Genomic DNA, 14536 nt, shown 5'->3' with positions numbered 1-14536 from the left:
GTGGCAACTCCATTCTATCCGTTGCTCAGACAAAAAATGATCCTGGATTCCTCTAACACCTCACATCCAGTCACTCTGGAAATCCTACTTCTTCTACCTTTAAAATATAACTTGAATCTAGCCACCACTTATTTATCACCACCACTTATGCTACCCTGTTTCAAGTCACCATAGCTCTCATGTGGATTAATAGCCTCCTCACTTATCTTCCTGTGTTTCTATCCCCACCTTCCCATAGTCTATTGTTAAGACAGCAGCCATAATGATCCTTTTAATACATAATTCAGATCATGTTACTCTTGCACAACCCTTCCATCCCACCCCAACCCCTGCATTTCCAATCAGTGAGAGGATACATTTTTAGTACTTGGCATTGGGTATATTTGCATAGTCCTTTGGCTAAATATTTTTATTGAAGCATAATTGATTTAAAATATCATATTAGTTTCAGGTGTATCACATAGTGACTCAATATTTTTATAGATTAAATCGATTTTATAAATTTAAAGTTATAAAATATTGCTTATATTCTTGTGCTGTACAATATATCTTTGCAGTATACTTATTTTATGCATAGTAGTTTGTACCTCTTAATCCCCTACCCCTATCTTGCTCCTCCCCACTGGTAACCACAGTTTGTTTTCTATATCTGTGAGTCTGTTTCTGTTTTGTTATGTTCATTTGTTTCTTTTATTTTTTAGATACCACATATGTGGTAACATACAGTATTTGTCTTTCTCCATCTGACTTATTTCACTAAGCAATAATACCCTCCAGGTCCATTCATTTGTTGCAAATGGCAAAATTTCATTCTTTTTATATGGCTAATTAATATTGTATTGTACATATATCACATCCATTTATCTTTATCCATTCATCTGTTGATGGACACTTAAGTTGCTTCCATATCTTGGCTATTGTAAATAATGCTGCTGTGAACATCAAGGTGCATGGATCTTTTCAAATTAGTGTTTTTGTTATTTTATGGGTATATACCCAGGAGTGGAATTGCTGGATCATATGGTAACTCTATTTTTGTGCTTTGAGGAACTTCCACACTGTTTTCCATAGTGCACACCAACTTACCTTCCCACCAACAGTATACTAGGGTACACGTTTCCCCACATTTGTTATTTGTAGACTTTTTGATGATAGCCATTCTGACAGGTGTGAGGTCATATCTCATTCCTTTGGCTAAAATTTAAAGTAAGAAATCTGTATTAGTTTCCTATTTCTGCGTTAAAAATTACCACAAACTTAGTGGCTTAAAACAACACAAATTTATTCTCTTACAGTTCTGGAGGTCAGAAGACTAAAATCAAGATATCAGCAGGGCTGTATTCATTCTGGAGGCTTCAGGAAAGAATGTATCTTTGCCTTTTTTTAGCCTCTAGAGGCTGCCTGCATTCCTTTCCTCATGTCCCATTTCTTGCCTCATGGCTCATTCCTTGCAGCACTCCAACTTCTTGCTTCCACTTCAGATCTCCTAGTACTACTTACTCTGATTGCCTGCCTCCTCCTTTTAAGGACCCTTGTGATTACTTCAGACCCACTCTGATAATACAGGATAATTTCCCCATTTAAAAATCCTTAATCACATCTGCAAAGTTCCTTTTGCTATATATGATAATACTCAGTGGTTCTTGGAGGACCACTATTCAGCCTACCACAATCTCTTTCTCACATTGTTCACAAAAATAAATTCTGATGAATTTCAGGCCCATGTGTTTTTTATTTTTATTTTCAAAAATAATTTATTTGGTTGTGCCAGGTCTTAGTTTGGTGCTATGGATCTTCATTGCCACGTGCGGGATCTTTGTTGCGGCATGCGGGCTTTAGTTGAGGCATGCGGGATCTTTAGTTGCAGTATGAAAACTCTTAGTTGTGGTATGTGGGATCTAGTTCCCTGACCAGGGCTCGAACCCAGGCCCCCTGCATTGGGAGTGCAGAGTCTTAGCCACTGGACCACCAGGGAAGTCTCTCAGATCCATGTGTTTTTTAAAAAACATATCTTTCAAAGAATAAAAGAAAATTTAAGGGAATAGATTTATTATCCTAGATGTAGAAAGTCCTTAAATGAGTTTCAGAAACCTAAATCAGAGTGACATCAGTGAAATTTTTAATTTTTTTATTATTTTTAATTTTAAAAATTTTGGCCACCTGCACGGCTTGTGGGATCTCACTCCTCTGACCAGGGATTGAACCTGGGCCACAACAGTGAAAGCACCAAATCCTAACCACTAGACCACCAGGGAACTCCCACATCAGTGAAAATTTTAAAGTAGAGAGGGAAATCCAAAGTTCTTCCCCTCCATAAAAGCAGTAAATAAACTGGAAAAAGAAAACTGTCAAAACCAACTTTATCAGAACCTCTAGAAAGTAATAAAAAGTTTGCAACCAGGCAAATGCTTAATCAAGAAAAAAAAAAAAACAGGTGAATCTTGGTAAGACAGCTTTGTGGAATTTTGATTTTTCACTCCTTATCCTCCATCCCTCACTCCCTGGTTAATTCAGCAGCAGCTTTCAAGACATCTTGCATTATAGGTTAAGTTCCAAGTGCCAGAGAGAGAAGAACAGACCTTATTCTCAAAGAATTGTGGTAGTTTTTTTTTTTTTTTTAACTTGTCTGGTGGTTCCCTGAAAGACCAGATCAAAGGACTTGACTTTATTTCACCTAACTTGGATCTCTCCCGATGCTAAGGCAGTTACCTGGAGGTATTTGTCAAAAACATTTAAAGGCAAATGTATTATCTGCTGCTACATGGGGCAAAAAATAACAGTTGGAACAAGCAATAGAAAAGCTTGGGAGGGGAAATCCTGGGAAATGAGATGCTTTGGGGAATAAGGCTTTTGAAAAGTTCCCAAGGCTCTGGAAGGGCATTGCATGCCCAGGGCTGGTGTGTGTTCAGAAAAGACCGGAGAAGACCCTGGGCTCTCACCTCTAGCTGGCCTTAAGTCTCTGCTCAAGCAGGAAGTGAAGTCTAAGGCAGAGTTGCTAATATCTGGATAAGTGTTGAATGTGTGCCACAACATGCACATGGAGACCTGTAACAAACTGGGAGGTTTTCTGTTGTTGTTTTCCAGACATTAAAGGAAATCTGTCAAATCATTAGCTGATCACTGAGATAATTGAACAGAGACTTCAGTGGCCCACATGACCAAAAAAAAAGTGTTTACAAAATTAATTCAGAAAACTCAATAAAGAAACAAACAACAACTACAACAAGCAGGAACAACAAACCTTGGGGAGGAAAGAATATAATTTCTGTAGATGCTGCATTATAATATTCAAAAGGTACTTGTACAAAGAAGTAAAGGAAACCAGGAGAACAAAGTCTCATCAAATAGAGAATATCAATAAATAAATAGAGATTATTTAAAAATGAACCAAATAGAAATTCTGGAGCTGAAAAATGTATAACTGAAATTAAAAATTCACTTGAGGGTTCAACAGCAGATTTAAATATGCAAAAGAAAGAGTCAGTGAAATTAAAGATAGGTCAATTGAAATTATCTGATCTGAGGAGAACAAAGAAAAATGAATGAAAAAAAATGAAGAATCTCAGAAATTTGTGAGACACCACCAAGCATACCAACGTACACGTAATTGGAGTCCCAGAAGGAGAGAAGAGAAAGGGACAGAAAGAACATTTGAAGAAATAATGGCTGAAAACCTCCTAGATTTGATAAAAGATGTGAATGGTCATATTCAACAAGCTCAGTGAACTTCAAGTAGGATAAAATCAAGGAGATACACACCAAGATACATTATAATCAAACTGTCAAAAATCAAAGACAAAGAGAATCATGAAATCAGCAAGGGAGCAATGACTTGTCAAGTACAAGTGATCATCAATAAGATTAACAGCTGATTTCTCATCAGAAACCACAGAGGCCAGAGGGTATGAGACAACATATTCAAAATGCTAAAAGAAAAAAAAAAACCCTGTCAACCAAGAATTATATATCCAGCAAAATGATCTTGCAGAAATGAAAGAGGTATACTTATTGCATCATTTTTCACAATACCCAATATGTAGAAGCAACCTAAATTCCCATCAGTGGATTAAAGGATAAAGAAAATATTGAACATACATATAATAGAATATTATTCAGTCTTAAAAAAGGAAATCCTGTCATATACTACAGCAAGTATGAACTTTGAAGACAGTATGCTAAGTAAAATAATCCAATCACAAAAAGACAAACACTCATGATTCCATTTATATGAAATATCTAAAGTAATCAAACTCATAGAAATGAAATAATAGTAGTTTCCAGGGGCTGGGGTGAGGAGGAAATGGGAGTTGTTGTTCAATGAATATAGAGTTTCAGTTATGCAAGATGAAAAAGTTCTAGAGAACTGTTGTACAACTATGTGCATATAGTTAACAATACTGTAACATATACTTAAAAATTGTTAAGATGGTAAATTTATGTCATGTGTTGTTGTTGTTGTTTTTTAACCACATACAAGAAAAGCCTAACAAAAAAGGAAGAAACCAAGACTTTCGCAGATAAATAAAAACTGAGAAATTGTTTCTGGTAAACATTCCCCTACAAGAAATGAAAAAAGGAGCCCTTTAATCTGAAATAAAAGAACACTAGATGTAAATTCAAATCCACATGAAGAAATGTCCACTAATAAAGGTAACCACATAGCTAAATATAAAAGTCTTTTTTAAAAAAATTTTATTTATTTATTTTTGGCTTGTTGGGTCTTCGTTTCTGTGCATGGGTTTCCTCTAGTTGCGGCGAGTGGGGGCCACTCTTCATCGCGGTGCACGGGCGTCTCTCTGTCGCAGCCTCTCTTGTTGCAGAGCACAAGCTCCAGACGCACAGGCTCAGCTCAGTAGTTGTGGCACATGGGCCTAGTTGCTCCGTGGCATGTGGGATCTTCCCAGACCAGGGCTCAAGCCTGTGTCCCCTGCATTGGCAGGCAGATTCTCAACCACTGCGCCACCAGGGAAGCCCAAAAGTTAGTCTTAATGTATTTTTGGTTATAACTTCTCTTTTTAGTCTATTCAATTTTTAAAAATCTACATAAAACAATAATTATAAATCTGTGTTGGGCACATATTGTGTAAAAATGTAATTTGAGGCAATAACAGCATAGGGAATGGAGGAGCTATATAGGAACAACGTTTTTATATATTATTGAAACTAAGTTGGTATTAACTGAAATTATCTTGTTGTAAATTAAGATGTTAATTGTAATCCCATGGGAAACCATTAAGAAAATAACTAGAAAATATATAGTAAAGGAATTGAAAAGAAAAAAATGGTATACTAGAAAAATATTATTTAATTAATTACTATCCACTTAACACAAAAGAAGGCAGTAATAGGGTAACTACAGAACAAAAAAGATATGAGACATATGTAAAACAAATAGAAAAATCACAAAAGTAAATCCTTTTCTATCAGTTATTACATTAAATATAAATGGGTTAAACTCTCACATTTAAAGCAGAGATTGGCAGAATGGATAAAAATTTGATCAAACTATATGCTGTCTACAAGAGACTCACTTTAGATCCAGGACACAAATAGACTGAGAATGAAAGAATGGAAAAATATATTTCAGTAACCAAAAGAGAGCAAACAGTAAGCAAAAGAGAATTGGAGTGGCTATTCTAATATCAGACAAAATAGACTTTAAGACAAAAATTGTTACACAGATAAAGAGGGACATTACATAATAATAAAAGAGTCAATTCATCAAGAAGATACAATTGCAAACATATATGCAACTAACAACAGAGTCCTAAAATATATTAAGCAAAAACTGACAGAGTTGAAGGGAGGAATAGACATTTCAACAACAGTAATTGGAGACTTCAACACCTCACTTTCAATAATCAATAGAACAACTAGACAGAAGATAAACAAGGAAATATAAAACTTGAATGACTATAAATCAACTAGACCTAACAGACATGTGTAGAATACTTCAGCCAAAAACAGCAGGACTCACATTATTTCCAACTGTACATGGAACATTCTTCAGCACAGAACACGTTGGGTCATGACACAAATCTCAATAAAGTTTAAAATATTAAATGTTATAAAGTATCTTCTCTGACAACAATGGAATGAAGTTAGAAATCAATAAAAGAAGAAAATCTGGAGATTCACAAATATGTGGAAATTAAACTACACAGTCTTAAACAAGCAATGGGTCAAAGAATAAATACAAAAGGAAATTAGAAAATACTTTGAGATGAATGAAAACAGAAACACAACATACCAAAACGTCCGAGATGCAGCGAAAGCAGTGCTCAGGGGGAAATTTATAGATGTAAACATCTACATTTTTCAAAAAGAAGAAAGATCTCAAATCCACAACCCAGCATTCCACCTTAAGGAACTAGAAAAAGAAGAGCAAACTAACCACAAAGTAACTAGAAGTAAGGAAACAATAAAGATTAGAGCAGAGATAAACAAAATAGAGAATAGAAAAACAATAGAATCAGTGTAAGGTTGGTCCTTTGAAGAGATCAACAAAATTAAACTTTTAGCTAGACTGACCCAGCAAAACAGAGAGGACTCAAATTAATAAAATCAAGAATGAAAATGGAGACATTACTTTCAATCTTGCATAAATAGAAAGTTTATAAGAGAATGCTTTGAAAAATGTACACCAACAAATTGGATAAACTGGATAAAATAGACACATTCCTTGAAACACACAAAAACTAAAACTGACTAAAGAATAAATAGAAAATTTGAATAAACCTGTAACAAGTAAAAGGATTGATTCAGTTACCTGAAAACTTACAACTAATAAAAGCCCAGGATCAGATGGCTTCACTAGTGAATTTTATCAAACATTTAAAGAAGAATTAACACCAGTCCTCAAGCTCTTCAAAAAAAAATGGAAGAGGAGAGAACACTACCTAACTCATTGTGTGAGGCCAGTATTACTTTGATACCAAAGCCAGACAAAGAAATCACAATAATAGAAAATACAGACCAATATCCTTCATGAATAAAGATGTAGGGGCTTCCCTGGTGGCACAGTGTTGAGAGTCTGCCTGCTGATGCAGGGGACCAGGGTTTGAGCCCTGATCTGGGAGGATCCCACATGCCGTGGAGCAACTGGGCCCGTGAGCCACAACTACTGAGCCTGCACGTCTGGAACCATGCTCCGTAATGAGAGGCCGCGACAGTGAGAGGCCCATGCACCACGATGAAGAGTGGCCCCCGCTCACTACAACTGGAGAAAGCCCTCACACAGAAACGAAGACTCAACACAGCCAAAATTTAACTAATTTTTTTAAAAAATAATAAAAGACGTAAAATTCCTCAACAAAATAGCAAATGAAATCCAGCTGCATATTAAAAGGATTATACACCATGACCAAGTAGGATTTATTCCAGGAATGTAAGGGTGCGTCAACATGAAAATCAGTCAGTGTAATACACCATATTATGAAAACGAAGAGGGGAAAGTCACATAATCAACTTGATAGATGGAGAAAAAGCATTTGACAAATTCCAGTACCCTTTCATGGAAAAAAACAAAAAACCTGTATTAAGTCAGGAAGAGATGGAATGCTCCGCAACCTAATAAAGGGCATCAGTGAAAAAACTCACAGCTAACATCATGTTTGAAGCTTTCTCCCTAAAATCAGGAACAAGACAAGGATATCTGCTTTCACACTTCTTTCCACTACCTAGCACTGGAAGTTCTAGTCAGAGCAATTAGGCAAGAAAAAGAAATAAAAGTCATACAAAATGGAAAAGAAGAAGTAAAGCTATTTCTATTCACAGATGACATAATTTTAAATATCAAAAATCATAAAGAATCTATTCAAAAACTATTAGAGCTAATACATGAATTCAGCATAATTATAGGATACAAGATCACTTACAAAAATCAGTTGTATTTCTATACTCTTCAATGAATGACCTGAAAATGAAATTAAGAACACAGTTCTATTTACAACATCATCAAAAATAATAAAATACTTAATAAATTTAACTGAGGAGGTACAAGACTCATATACTGGAAACTGTAAAACACTGCTGATAGAAATTAAAGAGAACCTGAATAAATAAAAAGACATTCTGTGTTCATTGATTGGAAGACAATATTGTTAAGATGGCAATATTCCCTAAATTTACAGATTCAGTGCAATCCCTATCAAAATTTCAATTGCCTGTTTTCCAGAAATGGATAAGTTGATCCTAAAATCCATATGAAATAGCAAGAGACCCATAATAGTCAAAACAATCTTAAAAAGAACAAAGTTAGGGCTTTCCTGGTGGCGCCGTGGTTGAGAGTCTGCCTGCCGATGCAGGGGACACGGGTTCATGCCCCGGTCCAGGAAGATCCAACATGCTGCGGAGCGGCTAGGCCCGTGAGCCATGGCCACCGAGCCTGTGCTGCCCAACGGGAGAGGCCACGGCAGTGAGAGTCCCGCGTACCAAAAAAAAAAAAAAAAAAGGAACAAAGTTAGAGGTCTCACAATTCTAACCTCCAAAACTTACTACAGGGCTTCCCTGGTGGCACAGTGGTTGAGAATCTGCCTGCTAATGCAGGGGACACGGGTTCGAGCCCGGTCCGGGAGGATCCCACATGCTGCAGAGCGACTAGGCCTGTGAGCCAAACTACTGAGCCTGCGCGTCTGGAGCCTGTGCTCCGCAACAAGAGAGGCACCAATAGTGAGAGACCTGCGCACCGCGATGAAGAGTGGCCCCCGCTTGCCACAACTAGAGAAAGCCCTCACACAGAAATGAAGACCCAACACAGCAAAAATAAATTAATTAATAAACTCCTACCCCCAACATCTTCTAAAAAAAAAAAAAAAACTACAAAGCCACAGTAATCAAAACAGTGCAGTATTGGTATAAATATAGACATATAGATCAATGAAATAGAATTTTGAGTCCAGAAAGAAGCCCTCACATTTATGGTCAACTGATTTTCAACAAGGGTGCCAACACTATTCAGTGGAACAAGATAGTCTTTTCAACAAGTGGTGCTGGGACAACTGGATATCAGTATGCATAAAAATGAAGTTGGACCCTTACCTCACACCATACACAAAAATTAACTCAAAATGGATCAAGATTTAATGTAAGAGATAATATAAAACTCTTAGAGGAAAACATAGGAGCAAATTTCCATTTCTTGGATTTGGCAGTGAAATCTTAGATAGGATATTAAAAACACAAGCAAAGAATATATAAGAAATAGGAAAAAATTAGTTAGACTTCATTAAAGTAAAAAAATTCTGTGCACTGAAGGACGCTATCAAGAAAGTTAAAAGAGAACCCACAGAATGGGAGAACATATTTGCAACTCAAATATCTGATAAGGATCTAGTATTCAGAATATATTTTTCAAAACCTCTTACAACTCATCAACAAAAAGACAAACAACTCAATTAAAAAATAGGCAAAAAGCAAAAAGAATAAAACACCAAAAAATAAACCGACCTACAGAGACAAAAGACCTGTATGCAGAAAACTATAAGACACTGATGAAAGAAATTAGAGATGATACAACCAGATGAAGAGATATACCATGTTCTTGGATTGGAAGAATCAACATTGTGAAAATGACTATACTACCCAAAGCAATCTACAGATTCAATGCAATCCCTATCAAACTACCAATGGCATTTTTCACAGAACTAGAACAAAAAATTTCACAATGTGTATGGAAACACAAAAGGCCCCAAATAGCCAAAGCAATCGTGAGAAAGAAAAATGGAGCTGGAGGAATCAGGTTCCCTGACTTCAGACTATACTACAAAGCTACAGTAATCAAGACAGTATGGTACTGGCACAAAACCAGACATATAGATCAATGAAACGGGATAGAAAGCCCAGAGAAAAACCCACGCACATATGGTCACCTTATCTTTGATAAAGTAGGCAAGAATATACAATGGAGAAAAGACAGCCTCTTCAATCAGTGGTGCTGGGAAAACTGGACAGCTACATGAAAAAGAATGAAATTAGGGGCTTCCCTGGTGGCGGAGTGGTTGAGAGTCCGCCTGCTGATGCAGGGGACACGGGTTCATGCCCTGGTCTGGGAAGATCCCACATGCCGCGGAGTGGCTGGGCCCATGGGCCATGGCCACTGAGCCTGCGCATCCGGAGACTGTGCTCCGCAACGGGAGAGGTCACAATGGTGAGAGGCCCGTGTACCGCAAAAAAAAAAAAAAAAAAAATGAAATTAGAACACTCCCTAACACCATACACAAAAATAAACTCAAAATGGATTAGAGACCTAAATGTAAGACCAGACACTATAAAACTCTTAGAGGAAAACATAGAACACTCTATAACATAAATCCCAGCAAGATCCTTTTTGACCCACCTCCTAGAGAAAGGGAAATAAAAACAAAAGTAAACAAGTGGGACCTAATGAAACTTAAAAGCTCTTGCATATCAAAGGAAACCATAAACAACGTGAAAAGACAACCCTCAGAATGGGAGAAAATATTTGCAAATGAAGCAACTGACAAAGGATTAATCTCCAAAATATACATGCAGTTCAACACCAAAAAAACAAACAACCCAATCCAAAAATGGGCAGAAGACCTAAATAGACATCTCTCCAAAGAAGATATACAGATTGCCAACAAACACATGAAAGGATGCTCAACATCAGTAATCATTAGAGAAATACAAATCAAAGCTACAGTGAGGTATCACCTCACACTGGTCAGAATGGCCATCATCAAAAAGTCTACAAAAAATAAATGGTGGAGAGGGTATGGAGAAAAGGGAACCCTCTTGCACTGTTGGTGGGAATGTAAATTGATACAGCCACTATGAAGAACAGTATGGAGGGTCCTTAAAAAACTAAAAATAGAACTACCGTATGACCCAGAAATCCCACTACTGGGCATATATGCTGAGAAAACCATAATTCAAAAAGAGTCATGTACCACAATGTTCACTGCAGCTCTATTTACAATAGCCAGGACATGGAAGCAATCTAAGTGTCCATCGACAGATGAATGGATAAAGAAGAAGTGGCACATATATACAATGGAATATTACTCATCCATAAAAGGAAACGAAATTGAGTTATTTGTAGTGAGGTGGATGGACCTAGAGTCTGTCATACAGAGTGAAGTAAGTCAGAAAGAGAAAAACAAATACCATATGCTAACACATATATATGGAATCTAAAAAAAAAAAAAAAAAGTTTCTGAAGAACCTAGGGGCAAGACAGGAATAAAGATGCAGACGTAGAGAATGGACTTGAGGACACAGGGAGGGGGAACGGTAAGCTGGGACAAAGTGAGAGAGTGGCATGGACATATATACACTACCAAATGTAAAATAGGTAGCTAGTGGGAAGTAGCCACAGAGCACAGGGAGATCAGCTTGGTGCTTTGTGTCCACCTTGAGGGGTGGGATAGGGAGGGTGGGAGGGAGACACAAGAGGGAGGAGATATGGGGATATATGTATATGTATAGCTGATTCACTTTGTTATAAAGCAGATACTGACACACCATTGTAAAGCAATTATACTCCAATAAAGAGGTCAAAAAGAAATAAATAAAGTTAGTAAGCTAAAAAAAAAAAAAGAATAGCTACCTTGCTTACCTTGCTGGGTTGCTGAGAAAGGCATTGTAAAAGGAAAAATACTAATAAGATCAAAAGAGTTAGAAAGTTGATCTTTCAGATCAACTCAATAATGTAAAATCTCAGGGGGTTATGACTGCCAAAAGACTTGGGACAGACTGTCCACAGAGGCTCATTTGGGACCAAGTCCAACTTTATTCTTTATCCTCTGCGTAGTCATACACACCAGCCTCAGACTGTGTCCAGGTTTCCCCCTCATCATTTCAGGAAAACTGCTCTTGAATCAATGCTAAATCATTTCTATCGTTTCTATCTCACAGGTTCATTGACTTGACTAAAATGTGTATCAGTCACTCCCACCCACTTAAACCATGTGTTTTGAGAATTCTGTATTCAAGTGAGGCAGTATCAGAGAATAATTAAGAGGCTCTTGGGTCAGATTGCCTTGGCTTAAAGCTGAGCTCCACATCTTAACAAATATGTAGGCTTGGTAAATACGTAGGCATGCCTCAGTGAAGTGGGTTAAGAAAAGTACCTAGTATGTAGAATTGTTATGCAGTGAAATGACAAAACAAATGGTAGTTTATTAGAACAGTGTCTAGCACACCTTAAGCACTCAGTTAATGTTAGCTCTTTTTAACAGTCCCTTTATCTTCCTGGGTCTTTTGTAGAACCTAAATGAGTCCTTCCTGGGTCTGGATTGAGAAAATTCCTCCTCCCAAATGGATGGAAACATCATCTAGGCTTTCCAGACTCCCCACCCTCGCTACAAAGAGGTCTCATTTTTCCATTTCTATAGGTTCATATATTTTAAATTCTTAGACACCACCCCCCACTCTTACCACCCCCAACCCCACCCCACTGAAAGTAAGTTGAAGCTTAAATAAAATACCTATTTCACCAGGTTAGCTACAATCACAGAGCTGGTCACTGCTGATCATATCCCAGCTATAATTCATATTTCCACAGAACTGATGACAAGGACTATGATGATAGCCAACATTTATTAAGCACAGTTATGTACAGCATCTAATAGTACTAGGCACAGTTCTAGTGCTTTACATGTGATTCATGTGATCATAAAAACAATCCTGTGAGGACACTGAGGTTAAATAATGTGTCCAAGACCACCCTGCTGCTAAGGTGGAGCCTAGACTGCTGCACCCCTACTCCCTCCCCAAAATCTTAACTACCTTTGCAATAGTGTGGAGTTTTTACAAATCAAATAAAAGTCAGAAATCACAGAAAGTACCAACTTGTTCAACTAAAGCAGTCCATTGCTGGTGGGAGTGTAAATTGATATAATTAATTCAGAAAACAACCTGGCATTATATACTGAAGTTGAATATGATGCATTCCTTATGGCCCAGAAAATCCATTCAGTTTCTAAGTGTGACCCTTAGAACAGCATTTCTCAAATATTTTTGTTTTCAAGACCCTATCATAGTCTTAAAAATTGTTAAGAACCCCGAAGAGCTTTTGTTTATGAAGGTTATAGCTATCAGTATTTCCCATATTATAAACTACAACTGAGACATTTTAAGAATCTTTACTTTTAATTCACTTAACGATAATAATAATCAAGTTGCATGTTAGCAGAAATAACATTTTTATGGAGAACAGCTTTATTTTCCAATACAAATCACAGTTGACCCTTGAAAAACATGGGTTTGAACTGTGGAGGTCCACTTACATGTGGATTTTTGTTTTCAATAAATATGTATTGCAGCCCTACATGATCTGTGGTTAGTTGAGTCTGCAGATGTTGAATGGCAGAATGGAAGGTCAACTTGTGAACTTACAGGTGAATATTCCACTGTATGGAGGGTCATCACCCCTAACCCCCGGATTGTTCAAGGGTCAGCTGTAGTGAGATGAGTGACATTGTTTTACATTTTTTTAATTAATTTATTTATTTTTGGCTATGTTGGGTCTTCGTTTCTGTGCGAGGGCTTTCTCTAGTTGTGGCAAGCGGGGGCCACTCTTCATCGCGGTGTGCGGGCCTCTCACTATCGCGGTCTCTCGGAGCACAGGCTCCAGACACGCAGGCTCAGTAGTTGTGGCTCACATGCCTAGTTGCTCCGCGGCATGTGGGATCTTCCCAGACCAGGGCTTGAACCCGTGTCCCCTGCATTAGCAGGCAGACTCTCAACCACTGCGCCACCAGGGAAGCCCCTACATTTTTTTAAATTGAAGTGTAATGGACCTACAACACTATATTCATTCCAGGTACACAGCATAGTGATTCGATATTTCTATGTTACAAAATGATCACCATGATTAGTTACCATCTGGTCAACATACAAAGTTATTATAATGTTATTGACTATATTCCCCATGCTATACATTTTTATACCTTTCACTCATTTATTTTGTAATGGGAAGTTGTACCTCTTAATCTCCCTCACCTATTTCACTCATCCTTCTACTCTCCTCCCCTCTGGCAAGCACTGGTTTATTTTCTTTATCTTTGAGTCTTTCTTTATGGTTGTGTTTGCGCATTTATTTTGTTTTTTAGATCCCACATCTTATGATGAATCATAAGGTATTTCTCTTTCTCCATCTGACTTATTTCAGTTAGCACAATACCCTCTAGGTCCATCCATTTTGTCACAAATGGCAAGAATTCATTCTTTTTTGTGGCTGAGTAATATTCCATTGTAAAGATATGATTATATCACATCTTTATCCATTTATCTATTGGTGGGCACTTAGGTTGCTTCATATTTTGGCTATTGTAAATAATGCTGCAATGAACATATATCTCTTCTAATTAGTGTTTTTGTTTTCTTTGGATAAATACCCAAGAGTGGAATTGCTGGATCATACAGTAGTTCTATTTTTAATTTTTCGAGGAATCTCCATACTGTTTTCCATAGTGACTGCACCAACTTACATTCCCACCAACAGTGCACGAGGGTTCCTTTTTCTCCACATTCTCACCAACCCTTGTTATTATTTTAATAATAACCATTCTGA

This window comes from Leucopleurus acutus, assembly GCF_964270905.1.
Source record: "Leucopleurus acutus genome assembly, chromosome: 8".
Classification (NCBI taxonomy): Eukaryota; Metazoa; Chordata; class Mammalia; order Artiodactyla; family Delphinidae; genus Leucopleurus; species Leucopleurus acutus.
This window is presented reverse-complemented; position numbering follows the sequence as displayed.